The sequence below is a fragment of the Pinus tabuliformis genome, chromosome J, assembly GCF_031772625.1.
Source record: "Pinus tabuliformis cultivar Carrire ecotype Pingquan chromosome J, CPIR1, whole genome shotgun sequence".
Lineage (NCBI taxonomy): Eukaryota > Viridiplantae > Streptophyta > Pinopsida > Pinales > Pinaceae > Pinus > Pinus tabuliformis.
The window spans coordinates 764,360,402-764,386,012 of record NC_142295.1 but is presented as its reverse complement, the minus strand read 5'-3'; the positions used below and the strand labels follow the sequence as shown (position 1 = coordinate 764,386,012).

The 25,611-nt window shown below is 35.6% G+C and overlaps 1 pseudogene across 1 annotated transcript; it reads right to left on the bottom strand.

The window, feature by feature from the left end:
* Positions 1–7,110: 7,110 nt before the first annotated feature.
* LOC149228962 (formate dehydrogenase, chloroplastic/mitochondrial pseudogene) lies at positions 7,111–9,835 on the bottom strand (annotated as a pseudogene). Its single transcript, XR_016248362.1, has 3 exons — positions 9,761–9,835; positions 7,382–7,591; positions 7,111–7,218 (listed from the first exon to the last, which is right to left on the bottom strand). The product of XR_016248362.1 is annotated as a formate dehydrogenase, chloroplastic/mitochondrial pseudogene (transcript).
* Positions 9,836–25,611: the final 15,776 nt, after the last annotated feature.

The following is a 25,611-nucleotide window of genomic DNA, read 5'->3' as shown; positions in this document are numbered from 1 at the left end:
CACATTGTCTCCAATATCCTCAGAAAAGAAACTTCATTCATGATGTGGAAATCACTCCCATAATTTTTCGAGAATAGTAGTGACCAGAGGAAGTTGGCGCTAAAGGATAAACTTCGAAGTATCAAGATGTAGAATAAAGGTGGAAATTCCTCATTATTTGAACAAGTTTACACAGCGTCATGATGAACTTGGCGGGGTAGGTGTTAATGTCCCTGAAGAAGACTTAGTAACCTTATCCCTTCTGGGCCTTCCCAAGATCTAGCATAGCTATTAACATTTGTTGAATGGGATGGGGAAACTACCGATTTGGGAGCACTTATGGTATGATTTGGTGCAAGAGGAAATAAGGCCAAATACTAGAGATGGGAATTCATCCAAGGGTGAGGATGAAGAAAAATTTGCATTGGCTGGAAAGGAAAAGAAGGGAAAAGGGAAGAAATACCAATCCAAACCATAACCAGTCAAGGAGGCAAGAAGAAATACTTGTAAAAAATTAAATGCTTCCATTGTCATGAATTTGAGCACTATGCCACGAAGTGCCCTCACAAGAAGGAAAGTAAGAATACCTCAAGAGGAGCAACAGGTGAAGCTTTGGCTTCATAGTTTGAGATTTAATTTAACCTCATTGCATGCATGACCAAAACAATGATGGGGAGCTTGTGGTACTTGGACTCAGGCGCATTGTTCCACATGATGGGCAATAGATATTGTTCCAGCGACCTGTAGGAGAAATATTTGCGGATGCACATTGAGATGGGGGATGGCAGAAGTTATAGTGCGAATGTTATTGGTACAATCACCTTTTAGAGGGATTCAATCTCCCCCTTCAGACTCAAGGATGTCATGTTCGTTCAAGGTTGAAAGAAAAATATTGTCTTTGTTGCAATCTTGGAATATTGTGGTTATGATGTGATCTTTAGGAAAGGAAAGGAATTCTTAAGACACATAGCCACGGGACAAGTGAAACATATCACAGTTCATGTGATGAACCTGTAAAAGCTAGATGTGGAGGATTGTGCTACATTAAGCAAAAAGGTGAAGAAGGTACGAAGTCGCGATGTTGGAGAACTTGGGCATAGAAGACTTGGCCATTTGCATCATGGAACTTTGAAGATCATGCAACAGATAAGCAGAGGTCTCCCCAAAGGAGCACTTGAGAAGAAGGATGTACGCCAAGGTTGTACCTTGAGGAAGTACAAAAAATACACATTTCATGGTCAGGACTGCAAAGCACATATAGTCCTTTAAACGATCCACTCTGATTTCTATGGAACTTTATTGACAACCTCCACTGCTAGACACAAATATTTTGTCATTTTTTTATGAATTCTCATGGAAGTGTTGGATATTCTTCATGCATAAGAAGGATGAGACATTCTCCAAGTTCGTATAATTTAAGGCACTGGTTGAGAAATAAACATGCAAGAAGGTGAAGGCTCTCAGGAGTGATAATGGAGTTGATTACATGTCAAATGAATTTAAAAATTTATGTGCAAAAGAAGGCATTCGAAAAGAGTTGATAGCACCCCACAACCCATAGCATAATGGGGTGGCTGAGAGGAAGAATCGTAGCACTGTGCGAGAAGTGAAGGAGATGTTGCATGATTAAGGCCTACCTCTGAACTTGTGGGTTGAGGCATGAAACACAACAATATATTTGTAGAACTGGAATCATCATCATATTTTGGGCATGATTACACTAGAGGTGGATTTCTCGGGGAGAAACATGGACGTGTCTCAATTCAGGATTTTTGGAGCCTTTGTTTACTCCCATGTCTCCAAAGAATCAAGAAAGAAGCTAGAGCTGAGAGAATAATTGGGGGTATTTGTGGGTTACACAGAAACTCCCCACAACTACTGTGTGTACTTTCCATCCCTTAGATTTATAGTTGTGTGAAGGGATGTAAATTTTGATGAAGATAAAGTCATGTGATGCTCTCTTGAGAGAGAGCTTCAGATCCCACTAGAAGAGGAGATTTTAGCTCCAAAGGAGGAACCTCAAGAAGTTGTGGAGAAACCAAAAATTGAGGAGGCGAGAGTGGAAACAACTACTCAAGAAGAACCATCCAAAGAAGGCTGGAAAAGGACCAGGGAAGCTGAGAGACTTGTGCAGGATGCGAGGGAGAATGTGGGTGCTCCTTCAAATCAACGCAGATAGACAAGGTCACTAGATAGGTACACTAGCTACTTGGCTCTAATGATTTATTTTGTATAGAATGAGCCATCCTCTTTCGAGGAATAAGTAGATCAACTTGTGTGGGTTGATGCAATGGGGGAGGAATATGAATCCATTGTAAATAGTAGTGTTTGGGAACTGGTCCTGTCTAGTCAAATTAACGTCTTAAATTGCTCTACATAAATTATCAATCCGGGTATCGTAAACTAATGAAGTGTGGTGCACCATATGTGCTTAGTTAACCTTTTTATTACTTCGTTGTTTTATAGATTTTATTTTGTTTTGGGGTTTTGTTCTTGTTGATCTCCTAAAGTATCTAATGCAAATGGAAATCCTATTCTAAGGTCTTAAGAATACTTTTAAAGGTCAAGTATGGATGTAGATTTCAAGACAAGGTCTATGTCTCTAATGGTAACTTCCGAAACTTAGCACTTCAAAAGATCTTAAAACATGTTATTGATGGAATTAGTACTTAAACAAAAGTGTAAGTATGCAGCTACTTCAATCAAGAAAAAGATGAAATATTGATCATGAAATCATTGTCTCTGCTACTTGTCTAAATACTGAAATAAAAGTTAAGTTGTTGCACTCAAACAAATCAAAAACTGCAAACCAATAAAAAGTAAAATCAAATCACATCATTCATAGTCTAATTCCTCACCAGGTAGTCTAAGCTACGGCTTTCAGAGATAATCATCAATAACATGAGCAATCTGATATCTAATTGCAAAAAAGTAAAACTAAAATCAAATCACATCAATTCATAGTCTGATCCCTCTCCAGGTAGTTTAAGCTATGGCTTTCGGAGGTAATCATAAATAACTTGAGAAATCTGATATCTAATTGCATAAAAGTAAAACTAAAATCAAATCACATCGATTCATAGTCTGATCCCTCGCCAGGTAGTCTAAGCTATGGCTTTCGAAGGTAATCATCAATAACTTGAGCAATCTGATATCTAATTGTAAAAAAGTAAAACTGAGGTAATCAACAATAACTTGAGCAATCTGATATCTAATTGCATAAAAGTAAAACTAAAATCAAATCACATCAATTCGTAGTCTGATCCCTCACCAAGTAGTCTAAGCTATGGCTTTCAAAGGTAATCATCAATAACTTGAGCAATCTGATATCTAAACTAACTAACAAAGCAAATGAATAAGACTAAAATCAAAGCATAACTGAAATTAAAAAGCTAAAAAAAAAGCTTGCAGAGAGGTAAATCTCATGTCACTATTTGATTCAAAAACATGTAAAGAAAAACTAATCTACAATCAACCGGTTGAACACACTTACATGAATTAAAATTGCATGAATGGAAAATCTAAACTATCAAACTTGAAAGCAATCAAATGACATAATGAAATCAAAGCAAAATTACAGAATGAAATCTACTCTATCTTACATTCTAATATGCTCCACACTACAACAAAACCAACGATTTGCGCCAGATTTAGCGCCAGATTTTAGTGCATTTTTTTTGTAATTGTGATGAGCATCCTGGCGCTAAATCTGGCTCTATTGTACAATTTTTAAAGCGTCCTTTTTTGCACCTGATTTTGCATCCTTTTTCACGCTAGATTTTGCATCATTTTTTACACCAAACTATGCATCTTTTTTTGCGTCAAATTTTGAACCAAGATTTGCATCTTATTTTATGACAGGTTTTGCTTCTAGTTTTGTGTCATTTTTTGCATCTATTTTTCATTCTCTTTTGCTTCCTATTTTGTGTCATTCTTTGCTTCCATTTTTGCACCATCATTTGCATCAAGTTTACACTGTATTTTGAATCCAATTTAACGTCTTTTTATGCATCCATTTTGTGTTAGTTTTTGCATCTAGTCTTACGCCAGGTTTTGTATCTAGTCTTACACTAGTTTTTGCTTCTATTTTTGCACCAGCTTTGGTGCCTATCTTTGCACCATGTGTTGAATTTGATTTAGCACCAAATTTTGCATCCATTTTTGTGCCCATTTTTGCATCTTTTTTTGGACCATTTTTTACATCCACATTTACGTTTGATTTGTCTCCATTTTTCCCATCTCATTTTGCACCATATTTTGCGTCATTTGTTTCATCCAATTTTGCATCATTTTTAACACCATCTCTTGCATCTAATGTTACATCATTTTGAGCATCCAAATTTGCATTTATATTTGCATCTTATGTTGAGTCATGTGTTGTGTCCACCTTTGCATCTTATTTTGTGTCTAATGGTACATTCAAGTTAGAGCCATTTTTTACGTCTACTTTGTATTTGTTTTTGCACCAAGTTTTGCATCCAATTTTAAGCTATTTTATGCCCCTTTTTGCACCATTTTTTTGTGTCTACTTGTGTCCAATGTTGCACCATTATTTACACCGACTTTTTCATCCAATTTTGCATTTTTTTGATGTCTAGTTTTACATCGTTTTCACCATCCAAATTTGCATCTTTTTTTGCCTCATTTTGTGTCCACATTTGCATATAATTTTGTGTCTGAGTTCGAGCCTAAATTTGCATGTGATTAGGAATCATTTTTTACATCCAATATGGCATCCTTGGTTTCACCTTTTTTCAGCCCCATTTTGCATCTTGTTTTATGTCTTTTCTTACATTTTTTTTTTTCCTTTTTTGCACCCAAGTTTGCATCCCAAATTTACACCATTATTTGCATCATCATTTGGCATATTAATTTGTAACGTTTTTTGCTTCTTTTTAACGCTCAACTTTGCATCTTATTTTACATCTAGTTGTTGTCTTTTTTTGCATCTAATTTTGTGCCCATTTATGTGTCCTTGTTTTTGCCCAATTTGATATCCTTTTGTATGCCATGTTTTGTTCCCTTCTTTGTGTCAACTATTGCACAATTTTTCACTTCTAATTTAAAACACTTTGTATGTCAATTGTTTGCATTTTGTATTAATTCCTAGTTTAACATCCAATTTTACTTTCAATTTTGCATCCATGGTTACATCCGCATTTGACTTCTTATATAGAGTATATTTTTCTTTACATATATGACCCCCTTTATAGATTCATAGTGAAATATATGATAGTTTCTAAATATCATTAAAGCAGATATCACAATTCAAAATCATTTGTAAAGAAATTTAAGAAAAATTGACAACATCCATCCAAAAAAATAACAATGTGTCATTAACAATTTTCAAAACATTAAAATAGCAACATAATACTAATAAAATCAGTGTTATTTTTAATCAAAACAAGTAAAATTCAAATATGATTAACAAATCAAAATATTTCATGAATATCGTTATTCTACGATAAATTAACAACATACATAAATCAAACTCATCGTATGATTACAAAATCAAAATGTCTCATTGATATAGGGTAAATTCACAACACCCATCTAAACATAACAATGTCATTCTACACAATAATTTCTTCATAAAAAACAATGCATGTGCATGCCTAGCTACCACCACCAAGATCATCCTCATGATCATCTTGACCATCGTCATTGCTCTGATCCACATCATCACCAACACCGCAACTATCATCATCATCTCCTCCTTCACCACCATCATCCTCATCCTCATCCTCATCATCTCTTGATATATGTTGAACATAATTTGGATCATCGTCTTGGCAATCATTACCTATAGCATTCTGACAAAAAAAATCAATATTACATGTTAGTATTAATTACATAACACAACGCATGTTTTTGTTATACAATGTTAACCATAAAATGAGGTAAGATATACTAGCATTTGCACCAGATGTTGCAAAGGAAACGTCGTAAGGCATAAATTGAAAAATACAAATACAACAAAAGAATACTTTGATAAAGAATAAAAATATATTGAATGCTCAAATCAATGCCCCATTAACTGGAAGCATTTAGTAGACATATCTATCAACATTAGGATTATACACAATGATCAAGAAATTTTCCATATACAAACAACAACTTCCACAACAACCTTTTGTCACATCCACATTTTAAGAAATGCCTTGGAACGTGATCGGAATCTTCCATATTGCCTTTTTCATTATGCAGATAAATCTTCCATATTGCTATTTTCATCATGAATACTGTTAGTTCATTGTTGTAAAGTGTTAGTGTGTTAAATTCAATACTATAAGTTCGACAAGTGAAAAACATTCCTCAATTAGCACAATATACATTTTTCTCTCACCATGTATTTTTCAGTCAAAGAGCACAAGTAACATATTAACATGTATTTTCCCTTCATTATTTTCATCATAGAGCCAAGAAATCTACGCCTTATCTATAAAGTAACAAAAACATTTTGAAATAAGTTTAATATTTCAAGCCAGTGTCTAACCTATAAAGTAACAAAAACTTTTTGAAATAAATTTAATATTTTAAGCAATTGACTAACCTACTTTAATAATTGAAAAATTCTCAAAGATGAATTATACTCCATAATAAGAGAGCCAACATTGGAGCCCATACTTTCACTAAAACCAAAAGAAACACAACCACTTGTTAAGAAGAAATTCAAGTAATAATAATAAAACAAAATAATAAACATTAAAGTATAAAATGGTATTTCCAACACACAAGTATAAATATACATGCTCTATGTCCATTGTTAGATTAAATGGGTGTGGAGAAAATTAGTAGAGAACCCAAAATTGTATTCTAATTAGGATGGGTGGAGAAATGCTTTAAATGCGGGTTGTTGTCATTCTAATGAAACCCTTTGCAAAGGGGATGTTAAGATTCTGAGAGAAAAGCTAGGCTTGGTAGAGAACACCTTCCTTGTTAAACATTCCCTACTGTAACCAAAAGGAAAGGGCAAGAGAAACAATAATTAGGTTTTTGTTCACAAGTTGTACAAAATATATAGGTGCTATTGATGTTTGAGTGAATAATGGGAGAGATTATTTATGAAATTGTGATAAGGCGCACCTAGTTTTGTCAGAAAGAGGCATATTAATGACAAGTACATCACATTTAGGTAGCATTTCGGCAAGATTTGTCTCCAATGTTGCTCCAGTTTCCTTTTTCCAATTCGGGTCCAATAGAAAGACGGTCGTGGTAAAGAAGCTTACAATTGAAGGGCTTTACAAAGGAACGCAATTCAATTCAACATCATGTAATGTTTATTATTATTAGATTGAAATTTTGAAACAAACAGCATGCATGCGTAAGAATTATGGAGCACTGATTTTTGAAAAGAAGTTTGCAACATCATGAAGTAGTACTAGATCCTAAGAATGAATACCTTCAAACGCTTAAGTAGTTCTTTGCCAATACACCCTGCACCAATAGAACCAATAGTTTTCCCTTCTAGATCATATGACCTGTAAGAAATTGCTGCCACTTTCCAATCACCCTCAACAATTTGCTTATATCCAGGCACAAAGTTTCGCATCAATATGAGAATGCGCATTAGCTCATCTTCTGCCACGGACACCACATTACTTTCGCTGATCTTCAACCAATGATGATACAAACAAATCAATGGAATTAAAAAATATATCCAATATAAATAAAATGCGTTTTTTTTTAAAGTAACTCCTAAAGTGAGAAAAATAAAGTTAAAAAATATAACAATGACAATTGTGTAGTTAAAGTGTAACCAAAACAAAAATATATATACAACAATAGAATAAATAAAATGCGTTGTTTTAAAAGTAACTCCTAAAGTGAGAAAAAATAAGTTAAAAAAATATAACAATGACAATTGTGTAGTTTAAGTGTAACCAAAACAAATATATATATATATATCTATATATATATATATATATATATATATATTATATATATATATATATTATATATATATATATATATATATAATATATATATATATATATTTAGAATAAACCTATCAAGTGTGGATCAAGCAGTTTGTGTCGGATTTAGCCATAAAATGTCATTTTCAAATTTAACAATAGAATAAACCTATCTAGTGTGGATCAAGTAGTTTGTGTTGGATTTAACTCATGAAATGTCATGTTCAAATTTAATGGAGAGGGGTCGATTTAATGGAGAGGGATTGAGAGTGGGAGCCACTGGTGAAGGGTAAAAAATTATTCCGTAAGGCACTTAGAGACAGAGCCTTGCACAAACCTATTGAAAACATCCTACAATTAGACAAATCATTCTTCCATCAACCATTGGAGCTGATCTCAACCTAAACGTAGGTCACCACGGTTAAAGAGAGGACATCATAACGAAACAATGAATTAAACATGGAACCGTCATTTCTAAAGGAAACAATGGTACCTAAAGCTGTTCGAAACGTTCGAAGGAAGGAGCAAAATGTCATTTATAAGAAAATAGTAAACTTCGTCCACAACAATGCTACTTAGGGTGGAAATTGTTGGGAAAACCACCACAAGAAAGGAACAAAAAATGGGAAGGCTAGAAATGCAATTATCTTTGCCCTTGAAATGTCTGCTAAAAGGAGAGGAGAGTTCGAAGGAAATTAAAGAACTCAAAAGGCAGTCCTTGGAGTCATCATTGCCCGATTTGAGAGAGCTTCCATTTTTTGAAAGAGTTGTTTTACTTGCACCTCCCCTCTCCATTTTGTTAAAGAGTTGTTTCACTTGTTATGCTAGAGTTGTTCGGTTGTTATGGAGGAAAGGCATTCAACAATTTTCAGATTTGAACCTCTTTAGCATTATAGTGTTCCACTCCTGATTCAAGCTCCTGAAACTCTCTGTTTTATTTACAGGAAAATAAAGAGAGTGTTAGTCTATCTGTGTTTCTCGAGATATAATGCCCCATATCCAAAATACGAAAGCTACAGGAGAACAATTATTACACAGTACAATCTCACCATTACAAAGGAGTCGATAAAAGACCAAATGCATTAAAGCTTTCCAAGAAATTGCAAAAACATACAATAACACAAGTGAAGATCAAGGTAAATCTGCAGTACATGTTGGATTGGGGATAAAGCCAATATCATAGCATGAGATTGACAATTAAATGAGTTGTAAATAATAATGGAATGATATGGAATTGAATAGCCTACAGGCTGAATATAAACAAGAGAGTTATTATTTCATTGTTATTAATTTATTATAAAATCACATTTTTTAAAACAATAACTATTTTTATTTCAATACCAACCATTAACTAATTTCTAAGAATAATTCTAATTATTGTTGTCCACTTCATCTTCTTTCCATTTCTGTACCATGAGGGAAAAACCCAATACCATTCCTATATCTTAAAATTAACATTAAATATGTCAAAATAGCTCAAGCATATTTTTGCAAGCATATTTTGGAAAACAATCATTACAGACGGATTAAACAAAGAAGAGCGCTTTGAGATCTTCCGCAAATCTTTCAGGAATGTAATAAGAGCAAAATAAAACCCATGGGTAAGTACAACCAAAAGGATAATGAATCAATCTAGTCACAGTAAATATCAATATGATAATCCAGGTAAGATGTATTGTCACTTTTCCTGATTTCAGCCCTCTTGGCACCGGTAGGTTACCTATATCCTTGGGAGAGAGATAAGGTGGTTCCTGTAGAAAGGAGACAACAGACAACAAAATATTCAATTTAATCAATTGGATTATGGTTCGAGCCCCATTTGAGAGTAGTGGGGCTTGGCAATAAGAGATCCAATGATATCTAACCAAGCCAGGGAAGCCAAACTGTTGTTGAAATATTTGTCCGACAAAGTGGCCTGGTGGAAAGATGGACTTCGCCATAACTATTTCAAACAAAGTCGGTGATAAAAGGATCCCCTGTCTCACCATTCTGCGAGTCCTTGGCCCGTTTCCTTTGGAAACACCTATCATGTATCCCACGCAATGGCAAGTGCATTAAGCTTGGGAAGACAGTATGGACCATCCACCTATTTCTCAAGATGTGTCTCTCTAAGACGTGAAACTCTGGATGCTGGATCAAGGTATAACAACCCTTTTCCTTGATGGCACCTTTAAAAGAAACCTGGAATGGCAGGGGCAGGGAGCCTTCATTGACTTCAGATGAAATCAAGAGAGTCGATATTACGGCAGGTTGGTATTTTCGTGAACAAACAAGTGAAGGCTCAAGCCCTCTTCAAAGGCCTCCAGCTTCCTGAAGCTCAAGGGGCCTGCTAGGAAACAGTGGTGGGTGATTCAATGATTATTCTAAGAGCTACTGTGCACATCTCTTCCAAACAGTGATACACAGCGCATTGGCACAAAAGAATTATTAAAAAATGCGGAGCTTCAGCCTTCAACAAGATCAAATTCCTTCATGTCTCAAGGCATCAAAACGATCAAATTTCTTGAATCTTCACGTCTCAAGGCATCAAAACGGGAAAAAAAAACCATCAAACTATCTAATGGTAGCATAAATGTAGGGATACAACAGAGTGTCTGCACTAAAAGTCTGGAGAGAGGGATGGGATGATGTCAATGGTGGTGGGAACCAGGCTATTGGATCACTGTTGGAATTGCCAAAAGCTTAAGAAAGGATCTAGTTGTGTGATCCTACGGGAGGTATAGGAATGATGATGCTTGGCTCTCCTATCATCTAATGTCCAAGCAAGGAAACTCTTGAAAATATTATCTTTGCTCTGCTGAATGTAGGGCTAGTCTAATAGGTGGAAGGTGGCTAATGTGTAAAGATGGCTATTGTCCTTGGGCTACCTTAGTTGTTCGTGTTTAGTGATCTGTGGTATTATGACTCCTCAATTCACTATTAAACCATGAGAACCATGCCTAGGCAGACTAGTGTGACATTGTGGATGAGAACCAAAACTAGACTCCTATAACCTCATTTTTCATCCTTTAAATTGCAGAATTAACTGACTGTTCTAGTAATCGTTCTTGAGCACCTGAAGATGTGCACCCTAAATAATAAGAATAATACCCTGTAACATATGAATAGTCCATCCTGTGCATGTAGGATATGCACATGAGGTCCAATAAAATCACTAACCAGAATACCAGGTGTTATTAAAGCCTCTACATGTTGAAATATATGAATGTTACAGTGTGCAGGAGTATGATTCAATTCCATATGAAAATACAAAACATCTGATAGGATTTCCTTATACCTCATAGGCAAACAACCATTGTCCCTTCTATAGATGAGCAGAATAAGTGCTTGGTTCTCTACACTAAATAAAGACAAAGTATAGTACTTATTGCTGACAAAATAGGATTTAAATCGCGGTTCAATTGCTTGACATTCAGCTGGTCACAGAATTGTAGAGTGCATAATCATAAGTGATGTTGCGAGCCTCATTTCTCAAAGTCTAAGGGTCTTGCGAGCCATAATCACAGCCATGTATGGCATATCTTGTGATTATGGCATTTTATGAGGTCAATTCTTATGAAGACATTTTAGTTTATAATAAATTTTGAACCTCAACAGAGTTTTGGCAAGACCTGGCTGAGCTAGGACATCAACAACACAGCTGATATGAATGACATAATCTAGCCTCAAGAGGGAGCCTCTTTTGTTTCATCACTCTAACAATCTATGAAGTGGTGGAAAGCATAACAACTTCCCCTTGAATATGACACCTAATCTGAGTACAAATCCTAAATGATGCAGCCCTTGGTGCATGTCTCTCAAAGTATCGATATTTCAAATGTTGAAAGCTCTTGTGCCCATTTGATATGCATTCGATTGCAGTTCCCCTGAAGAAAGAATCTTATAAAGGTGAGGCCATGGCCAATATGTTAGCCATATCCATTGGAGTTGCCATTGCTTGACAACTTTAGTGTGATCAGTCCCACCATGATTCACATGGGCTTCTACTCAACACTAGATGTTGCTATTGTAAGAGTCTTCAAGCTCGTTGAACCCATAGTATTGATAAGTGTATTCTTTGGGTCTCTGGTTTTCAAATTCTGCCTATGTTTTCCTCTCAGTATCATTATTTCAAATGCTGAAAGCTCTAATTCCCAATGCTGTGTATTTGATTGTGGTTTCCCTGAAGAAAGAAGCTTATAAAGGTGAGCCCGAGGCCAATATGTTGGCCATATCCATTGGAGTTACTATTTCAGCTTATGGGGAGGCCAAGATGAATGCATGGGAGGTGATTCTCCAGTTAAGTGCAGTTGCATGTGAGACTACCCAATTGGTTCTCATACAAATTCCACGAACATCAAAAGGGATTAAGTTGAATCCCATCACATCTTTGTTTCTCCTTGTTGCCTTGTTTTTCTCAGCACCCCCTGGGTCTTAGTAGAATACCCATTTCTGATAATCAGGGTCTCTTCCTTTGATTTGGATTACATGACATTTCTGCTTGTGCCTTGGCTCTTAATCTTGCAGTGTTTCTTCTGATAGGAAAGACTTCAGCCTTGACTATGAATGTTGCTGGTCTTGTCAAGGACTGGCTGCTCATAACATAATCTTTGTCTGTAATAAATGAAAAGGTTACAGTCATAAACTTGAGTGGGTGTGGACTGGCTTTTCTGGCTGTCTGTTACTATAATCATTTGAAACTTCAAGCTCTCAAGTCCAATGACAACCAACCAAAGTACCTCAGCAGTGCAGCTGATGCCAATGATGAAGGAGAAGGTTTGATAATGACGAGTGGGAGATTCTCAATCAGAGATTCAAAACCAGTAGAGAAAAATCAAACTCAAGCTTCAGGATTAGGTATTTGGATCATTAATATTGTCTTGTGCTAGAGATTACTGTTCTTGGATTGGCTCCTCTATGCCCAGATCTATTTACAGGGAACAGGCCAGTCATTCACAGTGAAGAAGATAATGAAAAGATTAGTGTATAATGATGGACAGGATGGTGCCATGGTGCCAACCTAAATCTCAAGTAAGGAGACATCTGTTCATCAATTTGTCAAGAAGCATGGCCTACAATTCAATTTCTCTAAGCCTATCACTTCTTCCACCTGTCAAATAAATTGTTTCCTGTTTGTTTAGTTGACTATGGTTCTAATAAATATACTATTGTTTGATGTAAAAAGACAAAACAAAACAAAAAATATGGAAAGTTGTGACCCCATTTTCTAACTACAAATTGAAATCGGATTACCATAGTTACCACCTCTGCTTATTGGAATCAAAAAGGGGGTGGGTTATGCACAATCCTCCGTATCATTTGCTATTACCAGAGATAATTAAAGCCACTCTAAACTCAAGTCTTAACTATGCTGATAGGGTGTTTGGGGAGGGGGATCCCTTACCAACCCACTATAATCTGCACAAAAGCATCCTAAGAACATATGCAAAATCAACCCTTCAATGAAATGATCCAAGAATATAGGTACTCAAACATTGATTTTATCAAAGAAAAATACAAGACAGAAAGAAAAGATCATAACAAGGATTAGAAGAGTCTAAGAACAGTTCTCACTGTCTACAGAGCCAAGACGATTGCAGAAGAGTTCTTCCTTCAGTTCCCCATCTGAGAAATCAATTGCATGCCAGACCCAAGTTTTATCACTACCTGCGTGCTCCTGAAGTGACATTGGGGAATGAACTGCAAGGCAAAAAGTTGAAATATTTCCAGAAAGTTGAAATATGGCAAATTTTTCCAATCAAGAACTCTAAATAATTTCATTAGGACAAGGCGTAGAGGATTCATGACGGCGACAAGAAAATAATGGCGCTTTGCAATTTTAGCACTCTCTTGCAGAAAAATACCTTTTCTGAAATCGTTTTGACCATGAAGAAACACAGATGAACTGTTGGAAGTCGTGCAGAGAGAGATCTGGTGGCTCGTGGATCGATTCTGGGGCAATGTTTATGCGATTGCAAACCATGATTGTTCATATGCGAGCTACTGAGCTCGTTGAGAGGGATACGCGCAATGGCGCCAAACTACCAAGAGGATTTGAATTTAAAGGCGGGATAGAATATCTACCGTCCGATCATGTCATCGACGACCATATATTTGTGTTTCAGTAAAACGGATTTTCAAAGAATTTGAAATATTATACATTTTATAGAATTTGAAATATTATACATTCTATTATTTAAGCTGAATAATAGTTTTACTTTGGAAAAATAATTGGGCACATCAAATAAAATATTGATGCGACGGACATAGAACTCCGAAACAATAATGCACCCTTCTCTTACTCCAAAACAATAATGCACCCTTCTCTAGCTGATGTGTCAATGCTTTCTTTGAAGTGGAACTTAAAGAATTAAGTAATTATTCATTATTAAATTGGGATTTTATATAAATTAATTGATTATTTATTAATGTTAATTTCATTTTATAATTTTATAGTAATTTTTAATAGATTTTTGTTAAAGATAGTTATTTGAGCTATTATTGTATCAAGATTTTTGTTGTGTCTTTTATTATTATATTTTAATCCACTTTAAACATGCTCAAAATATGTTTTCATCTTCATTTGTGGAGATTATCTACTTGCATATTCAAAAAGTTTTGATGTAGTTTTTGCCTTGAAAAATGATTATTGTGATTGTAATGGTGAGAAATTATTCTATAAACAGTGTTAAGTTTTATTTAGAATAAATGAGAAATTCTTTTTGAATATATAAGACCAATCTTTGAGAGAATAGATATATATTCCCTAATTATCACATAAACAAGGGGTTAATCTTGCATTTAGTGCTTTATCTCTGTAGAGTTTCGCTAAACAAAGGGAATACCTCCTCATGCGTTACTTCGATTGTCCCTCCCTCTTACAGGATTGCAAAGCATTAAGAATTGAATCTTCTTTATTTTAAAGATGTAGTCTTGTCGAATATACCAAAAACATAGTAGGATTCTTTCATTATTGACAAAATCAAGCACATGTGCAAGGGAAGTATTCATCTATGGATGGTTAACAAGTTCATTAATAACTACAAGCAAACACTTCAAACTATGTATTTAATGATCTCTAGTCATCATCTAAAGAGTTCAAGAATCAAATCAATTCCAACCTAAGTTCTAAGTATATGGTAAACCTCTACTCTAGAGGTTCTATTATTGTAAAATTTCACAACTATGGAAGTTGTGGCAAGGTCTCAAAGGAGGGACTTTCTTTTTGGGCAAAACTAACCTTTTTTCAAAAGATAGTTTCTATAATTGAATCCATCTTCAATATCCATTTCTTCAACCCCACTCTGCCAGATTTGAATATTGAATCCCCCCTACTTATTTTGGGATGAGATGATCTTTCAAAAGCCAACATAAATATATTGGGGACTTACAACAATATACAAACTAAGCAAGGAAGGGTATACACACATGTGTTAGAATTTGAATTGAAGTTGACTTGAGCAAAGGTATAACAATGCATATTTAATTAAATATTGGTGATTTTAACAACCACGTCCATTAGATTAAAATAATGATACTTTATGTGTATCTATATGCAAAGACAAAATACTTGAAAGGCACCTTCCAACAACAAAGGTCATTATAAGAAAAATGGAAAAATAACAAGTTGATGGGTGGTATGATTGAATGAAGAATCAAAGGGCAAGAAAGAAGAGACATCCAAGTTTAGTCCTAATAAAAGATTTTATGGCCCCTTCCAAGGAGTGTGTTATTAAGAGGGACACAAACATGATCATGGAGTCTGTGCTAAAGTCTTATGGGAGAAATAGGAAGCATGTGAATGAGATATTATGGATTTCAAAAGAGAAATCATGTTATTCAATCCAATAGAAGCAAGGGGATTGGTGCTACTTGAGACTCCATAAGCTCTAAATCAATTGGTGAAAGAAAGAAGTCTAAAAGATAAATGCAAAGAAAGGAATATCCATCTATGTACAAATCTACAATAAATAAATTCAAAATTATATAGTGTTTCCATATAGACAATGTTAGGTCCCTATAACACTAGTGATTCCGCCATTACTAGTGTCATTGTGGCCCTTACTGTTATTGTTGTGCCCTTATTGTCCCCATATTGTTATTATTGTGCCCCATAGAAGCCCACTATTGTTATTTTTGTGCCCTTATATTATTATTGTTATGTTGACTTTGATTATATTGTGACCCCTTAGACTCCTATATATAGAAATGAGGCTTTGTCATTTGTATCATCCAATAATTGTTCTTTTGTGTAATGTAAAGGAGGTTGCCCCCTCGAAGAGGTTGATTTCTAAGTTGTTGATCTATCTTTTCTATCTTTTTGTGAGTTGGTTTCATAACAGACAACCTAGGTTCGAACCCTAAAAAGTGTAGGGTCTTTGTGAGTGTTTGTGAGGGAATGTGTTTGACATCACATAATTGGATTCCCTTCATCATCAAAGAGACATGTGTCCCAAAAGTCAATTTGGTTTAAGTGGATGTTAATATGATACATTGTATATTTTCTGAGGGTAGTAGCACAATTGGAAAAAAGCATGTTGGCAAGCCCTTGTGTATCCAAGTGATCGAAAGTTCAATCCCCCAGACATATCTCACCAATTGAACTAAAAAAAATATGATACATTGTATATTGCAAAGCCATTAAGTTAAGTAATGACCTTGGCTAACCCAAATATTTAATTAGAATTTAAGCTCAAACACAACATTAGAAATGAAACCTTCACTCTAGATCTAAGGATATAGGGGTCAACATTGGATATTGGATACAAGACAAGGTGATCAAATGTATCTCTTGGACTAGCATTTTTTACAAAGGAATACAAATTTTAATGCTTATATTAACATGTATGTATAATATAATAATGAAATAGTCACTCTTTAGTTCATGTTGGAGTGGAAGGAAATCTCGAGGGATGTGTCACTATAGTCATAAAAATTGCATTTATTGTGGCACATGGAGAACTTATTAATTGGGTGTAGCTTTAAAAATGGATAGGAGTGTTATCCTCCCCACCTAACTGCAATTGCTACAAATGACATATTTAGTGATTAATGAGTATATTGTTGTAATAATTTTGAACCCTGTGTTAAGAAATCCCTATGCAATCCAATTTAACTTAGGTACCATCCTCAAAATGAGGAGAAGTCATTTGTGGGTTTCCTTAGAATGTGTATTTCAAGGAAGAATGTGTACTTTGTCGATATGTTGAAAGGTTTTACGGTCTTTGTGTTTTAGTGTACCATGTCATGTTTGGCATTGAGCGTTGGGTGTGTTGGAAGCCAACTCTTGGTAAACTCAAATACACTTGTCCTAAGGAGGGAGTTGGGGTTTTAAGGTTCTCTGGTTGTAAAAGCTTTCAAAGTCAATGTTTTTCATCCTCTTTTGCATATTGCAGCCTCAAGGCCATTCGATGAGTTGGTGGTCATGCTTAAGGTTTTCATCCTATTCTTGCATTGTGCTTAAGGTTGATTGGTACCTTGTTCCATGAATTATGATCAACTTTGGGTCCTCTTTCAGTAGACACCTCCTAGCCACAGTATTAAAGGCAACATATTGGTTTCCTTTACTAATTTTAGCTTGTAATAAATTTAGATGTAATGGTTGTCACACGCGTTCATATACAACTACCTCATAACAAAGCTAACACAAGCACTTCTACCCATGCCTACATCACATCACAGAGGAGGAATCAATCAATATTATTCAATATCCCTCATTCGAGTATCCCTCCTTTGAGGATTCAATCCAACATTTATGGAGATTAGGTCATCCATTTACAATAACTAGCTTTGCCATATAGCATGTTCATATTCCTATTGTCATGGCCGAAAGTACCACCGACATATATCTTATGCAATACGAATAAATAATTAGAACGCGTCAATGGATGCAATTCATCCTATAATGCATAATGCATATATTAGATAACCCGAACCATAGGCTCTACCGTTTCAAAACAAAATCATTTATCATACATAATCAATAATCCGTCTGCCACAGTTGCATGACACGTTAACATGTGTATCTTAGGGATTATGCACAATTAATCAGAAGCGCAGCATTGGATGCATAGCACAAATAACTTGTACCATAGTTTATATAGTCGAGCCTTAACCACAGTTAACAAATTTGCATAGCGGCTCAAGCACGACTATTCACTATCTTAACAAAAGACAGGTTAACACCAATTCTACATAAGATCCACATACTGTGACTGTAATTAGAATTTCATTTATGTGCATCCATAAAATCATCTCATTAACGCCACATGCAGTGCATTTAAAACTCAAGCAAATTCTCTCATATGCTAAGGAATTTATAACATAGAGGGTAAGAAACCAACATACAGAACAATCCACGCAAGTGAGTCAAACTAGATCAAAAGAGAGAACGACACTTGGAAAACATAGCACCGCTACCCAACCTAGAAATGACTCTTCAGTTCACCACCGAGTCGAGGTTCTTGCCATGGATCAACTGCCTCCAATTGATCTATGCAATGGGTATTTAATACCTTCTTTCATGATATGGTTTCCATTAGCGGTGTCTCGCTTTTATGGATCTTTTTATCCATTTGCGTAGGCTTATCTCATAAAAGCTCACCTTTCTCTCCCATGAGGATTTTCCTCATAGAAGATTGCCTTTCTCTCCCACACAACTTTTATGTTTTTCTCAATGGATATTTATCTCCAATCCATCCAACTTATCTAGAATTAAATCGAGAAGCTTTACCATGAAAGAATTATCCTTTCCCATTCACCAATGTGATTTGGCAAGAATCTCATCTCTTGGTGTCTCGCTTTTCCAAGTGATTAATTTATTAATAATGTATTTACTTTTTATATTACACATCATACCTAGCTTTTCTCAGCTTAGGTTTGCAAAGTTTGACACACAAGGGAGGGGTGTTACATTTTGGATCCCTCTCTTTCCTTAAGATCCCTCCAACTGCAGCTAGAGTTCTTAGATGACTGTAAGGAGGAAGCCCTTATTGGAAAGGGACAGACAGTTTGAAGGTGTCTATCTTGTTGGTAATTCCTATATCGAAAAGTTGTATTTTCATAGTCCAGGGGTTGGGAATACACAATTCCCATCCACTTGAGCTCAATTTTATCTCGCAAAACTTCATTGGGATCTACCTAAACACATATGCAAACATAGGTGAAAATGCCTTTCAAAAGTCTTTCCCTGTCTACTTTGACGAATCTTCCAATAAAATTGCCCACTTTTCTAAGAGATCTAGATGGGTAAAGTAAATGGGAAAACTAGGAATCTTACCCATACTAGAGTAGTCATCGGCAACATAGTGAGAGGATTGAAGTTGGGAAACCATGGCTTCACTAGAAGACCAACTCATCCCCAAACCATGGACCTTGGTCAAAGATTTTTTTCTTATCCTCAAGACATTTGAAGATCACCACAAAAAAACATGGGTCTACATCCACCCAAACCGGCGTTCATCCAATCCTATCATAATCGAACAGAAAAATGCTACTTTTTCAATAGAAAATGGGGAATAAAAGTATCACCCAAGGATAATGACCATCGCATCAAGCGCTCAATCATAAGGGAGGAGCAATAATTTGACAATCACACGTCCTTGATTTCTGTTGATTTAACTCTGAACACTCACGTAATATTCTCTTGCTTGGCGAATTAAACACCATTGCATGGAATGGACGAGGATTGATCCGAACCCTGGATGAAGCCCACTTCATTCTCATCTAAACACAAAACTATATATACGTCAAAGCTATTACAATAGATTCTGACTGTCAACACCTCGAGGTTCTGTTTATATGTGGCTACCTTTTATGGTTACTATTGAATGTGTGATTGGCAATAGTAATGGCAACTTAGGGCTGCCAAATTTCCTTCGATTCCCTCACTACATCCTAACACAAATAGTTGTTCAATGCCTTGGTTGTCTTTCAAAACTGGTAGGCAGCGTCTTCTTTGATATTTCTCGATGGTTTTAATTCCACTACAATCACAACTTTCATTTACATAAACTTCGTGTTTTCGCACGAGCGACGATTGTTCCAAGGTGAAATGTCACTTGGATGGTTTCAATGTTGTTGACCCATCATAACTAACTAACGAATATGCCCATTACAATTTTATACCACCCCATTATCAATATCAATTATGCATGGGAACCAATTAAAGCAACTTTTCACATTAATTTTATATGAGCATGAGAACATGTGTTAACAAGCAGCCCATAAAGCCTCATTTTGAATGCCATAGTCACTTAGAAGGAATTCCTCTTGTAGTAGCACCCTCCCTACTAAACTTTGCTAGTGCTAACATTAGAACCACCATTACAACAAGATATCTTTCTAGTGTTGACAACACCATTATAGTAAGATACCTCAAGAGAGACAGAAAATTTAAAAAGTATGATAGTAATACGTATCCAGAAGATGGTATTGAAACTAGTAATTGTTCACGAATCCATAAGATTGTAAGGTCATTCTCATTATCATAATCATTGTCATCATCATCACCATCATCCTTGTCATTGTTATTGCCATCATTACATTATCATCATAATCACCATTCATGCCATCATCATCATCATTATGGACATTGTTTGCAATTGTTCATAATTGTAGATGTTGTAAGAAATATCATCAACCCAAAAAATGTGATCAGTGCTAGAAAAGGGTTGTTTAGGACACATTGATATACGTAAGAGAAATAACAACTCTATTTTTGACAGATGATCGATGATGATCATCATCACCACCATTATCATCGTCATTGTCATTTTTATCATCCCCATCATCATCATTAATGTAATTTCTATCGACATTGTTGTAATCATGCATCATCATCATTCATGCCATTATTGTTTTTGATGATGACCTAGATGAAAATGATGATCATGACACCAAAGATAATGCTTATGATTATGACAATGACAACATCTAAAATGGGAAGATTCGCCAACGTCATTAGCATTGTCATCATCATAATCATTGCCATCATCATCATTGTCATTGTAACCACTATCGTCTTTATCATCATAATCACAATTCATGTCATCGCCATCATCTTCATTTTCATCATTGTCAATATTATTGACATTGTCATCAATTGTTCATAATTGTCAATGCCATAAGGAATATCATCAATGCAGAAAATATGATGAGTGTTGGAAAAGGGATGCAAAAGCGAACATAGAAATGGGGGCAACAATAGAAGTAAAATTGGATGAAAAGTGGATACAACATAAGTAGATGCACAACAACATGAAAAACCTGACACAAAAGTGGATGGAAAAGTAGATGCAGTTGTCAATGCAATCTTGGATGCAAACATGAAGGAAAAAGTGGAAGCAAACATGGGTCCAATGGTAGGTGTAAAACTTGGCACAAATTGTGGTGAAACAAATGTGGATGCAACAACGGAAACAAAAGTATATGCAAAAATGGATGAAACAAAAGTGGATGCAATAGGGGATGCAAACGTGGAAGCAAATGTGGTTGCAATGGTAGGCACAAGATATGGTGCAACAAAAGTGGATGTAACAATAGACAAAAACTATGCAAAATAAGATGCAAAAATGGATGTAAAAGTGGAAGCAAACATTGATGCAACAGGCAAAACAAAATTGGATGCAAAAAATGGATATAATGTAAGTGGATGCAAAACGAGATGCAAAACCCAATGCATAAACCTGACATAAAAGTGGATGCAAAAATAGATGCAATATTTGATGCAAAAGAGGATGTGAACATGGATGCAAAATTGGAAGCAAACGTGGATACAACAGTGAGTGCAAAACATGGTGCAAATTGTGGCATAACAAAAGTGGATGTAATGATAGATGCAAAAAAAGAATCAAAGTATGATGCAAATGAAGATGTTAAAAGGGATGCAAAAAGTGAAATTTAAAATGGGTGCAACAGTGGATGCAAAATTGTGTGCAAAAGTGGATGCAATAGAAATCGATGCAAAAGTAGATGCAAAATGAGACACAAAACCCGATGCAAATCCCGGTCCAAAATTGGATACAAAAAGGGATGCAAAAATAGATGTAGTAGTTGATGAAAACCTAGACGCAAATGAGGATGCAAACGTGGATGCAAAATTATAATCAAAAGTGGGTGCAAAAGGAGGTGCCAAACTAGGCGCTAATTGTGGCACAAAAATATTAGATGCAATAGTGGGTACAATAATAGATGCAAAAGAGGATGTAAATATGGATGCCAAACAAGAGGGCAAAGTGGATGCAACAAAAGTAGATGCAAAATTTTATGCAAAACTAGACACAAAACACGATGTAAAACTTGGCGCAAAAGGGATGCACAAATGGATGAAAAAATGGATGCAAAAAAATGATTTAAAAAAGGATGCAAAAAAGGATGCGAAAGTCGATGCAAAAGTTGATGCAAGTGTAGGTGCAAAAAGTGGATGCAAATGAGGATGCAAAACTATGTCAAACAAAATTAGGTGCCAAACTTGATGCAAAACCTGGAACAAAACCTGGTGTAAAGGATGACACAAAACTTGGCATAAAATTTGGTGCAAAACGTGGTGCAAAACCTATTGCAATACCTGGTGCTAAACTTGGTGTAAGATTTGGTGCAAAACTTGATGCAAATTTTGTGTCAAGTTTTGCACCATATTTGATAAATGGATGCAAATAGCACCAAAAATGGGCTCTAGATGCACAAAAAGAAGTAAAAAGGGACGCTAATCGCTGGTTTTGTTGTAGTGCCATGACATCTACTTCACATCTCCTTCCATGTTGAGAACATCAAAGCTTTATTCAAATTCTTCAAAATTACAAAGTACAACAAAGCTCTCCAAAGCTTTCCAAAGCCATCTCACAAGCTAACAAGCTTAAGAACTAACAAGATAAGACTTAAGAACTAACAAATGAAGCAAAGAGATATCCTATTTATACAAAAATATGAGAAGCCATCTCATTAATGAGAGTCCATAAATCTCTCCCTCTACCTCTAGAGTCCTAATCAAAATAGGAACTGATAAGACACATGTCTTCTTAGAGTTACAATATAATTAGGAGATGTGACACATATCCTCATGATCCCATAATTCTTTCCACTCAAATTCGAATTTGGCCTTAGAGTGCCACATAAGGGTCTTCTAGAAGCCTCCTTTCAACCTACACATGTAAATAGTCTCAACCCATTTGTTAGGTATAAGCATATGCACATTATTTTCTAATTTTTAACCACAAATTCACTTAAAAAGGCTAAGAATTAATAAAGTTTGGAAAAACATAAATGTGGCCCAATGATAATGAAAGTGGGATGAATGTAGTGACATAGTAGTGAAATGGAGGTGATATAATGGACATAATAGTGAAAGTGTAATGGAAACGAATGACATTTTCAAGACCCAGCAGGTCCCAAGACTAACAGATAAATCAGTTGTGGGTTTGAGATGGATATTCAAGGTAAATCATGCATCGGATCACAATCGCTGTTTCTTTATAACTGTGATTCATACTTGTTGTATCGAAGCTCAGATTACTATTCCTTTCAATATTAGAGTGTCGTGTGTAATATTTGATCTGGTTTGCTGTACATTTACATTTGATTTAAGTTGTTGTTCTATATTTCATTTCCATTAGTTTGTTGTCCTATTTCCGTTTGCTGTTCAAATCATCTCTAAAGTAAAGATTGTTACTCAATTCCTGTAGGATATAATTATTGCTTCATTCATTTCTGTAGGTTAAGGTTTTGTTGTTCAATCATGTTAATAAGATTAGTCACTGTTCCATTTCCTGTCATTTGAATTATCATTTCTTTGGTGTGCCGAACGATCTGAGACTATAGTGAACATTGACATATGTTTTCCAGTTCCCAGATTGATGATCTTTTCCTTGATTGCTTTTTAATTACATCAGTTTACAAAGGGAAGAGTTACCATTACTATACCCTTGACTGATAAATTGTTGTAGCTTTCTGAATGCATGATTTGAGTTTTAAGTTTCTTTTTGTAAGTAGATTTTATTCCAAGCATCCGTTTACTCTTGTATTTAAAGCACTATACTACTAGCATTACTCTGACAAATGACCGCCTCAAACTAAGTACACTCTTTGAGATAACAAATCATTCCTGGATTGATAATTAATGTAGGGTAAATAGAGGTGAAAAAGACCCTTTTTACTGCTCGACATTTTGGCGCCGTTGTCGAGGAAGAGTGTAGCCATTTGTTTCTTTTTCAGAGTAGTGTAAGTACCTGCTAGGAGAGAATTGGGTTTTAAAAATGAAAGGTAAGAACCTGTGTACGGAGCATGTAATTGTAGAAATTTTGAATAATTTAACACATATTCAACAGAGATTATCCTGATCATGTACTATTGCGGAATAAATACACAATACATAAGCTCCTCTACGTTGATCATCAATATAGCAGCATCAATAACAATAAAACATCAAGAGCATTCACACATTAGCACAGTATGTAACCCGGGGAAAGCATCTCGCTAAAAACCCCACACTATCTGTATATTAATGATTGAGAACATGTAACATTACAAAGTACACTGCTTATCACAAGCAATCCAGTACCAGCTCCACCTGTTACACACAATACAGCTCAAATCTGATCTCCAAATCTATTCCACTGCTTGCCTGCCTCCACTGCTCGATACCTGCTCAAGAATTGATGAGAATGGTTTACCAAAGTCGTATTTCACCTGCAAAGAATCACTCACACTGTGTTGGACGTGAGAACAGGCTACAATTCTTGGTATTGGCCAATTCATTGGCATACTCAATCCCTCTGATTGTGCAAATCATCATGCACAGCTATAGTCACAACTGATAGCAATCTGATCCTCTAACACCTGTCCCTGCTAAACTGAACATGCACTGACATGCAACTGAGTTAACTGATGTATTCTATAGTTGAATTATGAGTTAATAACTTGTGAATTAATTAATAACTAATTCACCCAACTCATCTCTAGTCTATTTGCCAGTTAGACTAAATACAACCAGTTTAACAAAGCTAAACTGAACACAACTCCATCAACTGCACCTCCAATCCACTAAATTCAACTCACTTGAGTTCTAACTGAAGTCCAGCATGCAAATATTAGTCATCCCATAGGTAATCACGTATTTCCTTCTGGGATCTGCATGTACCACATCCGTAGCTCATCCTGAAGTGCTCCAAGAGAATAAGATCAAGTTTATAGTCCAAATATTATTATGAGACAATAATATTTGACTTTTCTATTTTTGACAGCCAGTCTAAAAATAGACTTTGATCACTCGTACTGTGATCACCCACACTATGGTCACCCACACTGTGGTCACCCACACTGTGATCACTCATACAGTGATCACCCATACTGTGATCATCCTTGTTGGGATCAAAAATAGAACTTGCACCATAATTTGCCTACGGGCCCACTTAGTGAAGGCGACTCTTTTCACTAAGCTCCATCATCCTGTTGCAATCTCAACACTCCCTCTTGACAAGATATGGATTATCAGCAGCCCCTATCCTACCTCAGTGGTACTCGAATTTTCTCCTGGTGAGAGCCTTCGTCAGAATATCAGCATCCTGATCCTCCGTTGGAATGTATGAAAGCAACATGATCCTCCGCTGCACACAATCTCTGATATGATGATACCTAATGTCAATATGCTTAGATCTATCATGAAATATAGGATTAGCCGAGAGTTTAATGTAACTCTGGTTATCACAGTAAATCATAGTAGGATCCAAATGAGAACCAAACA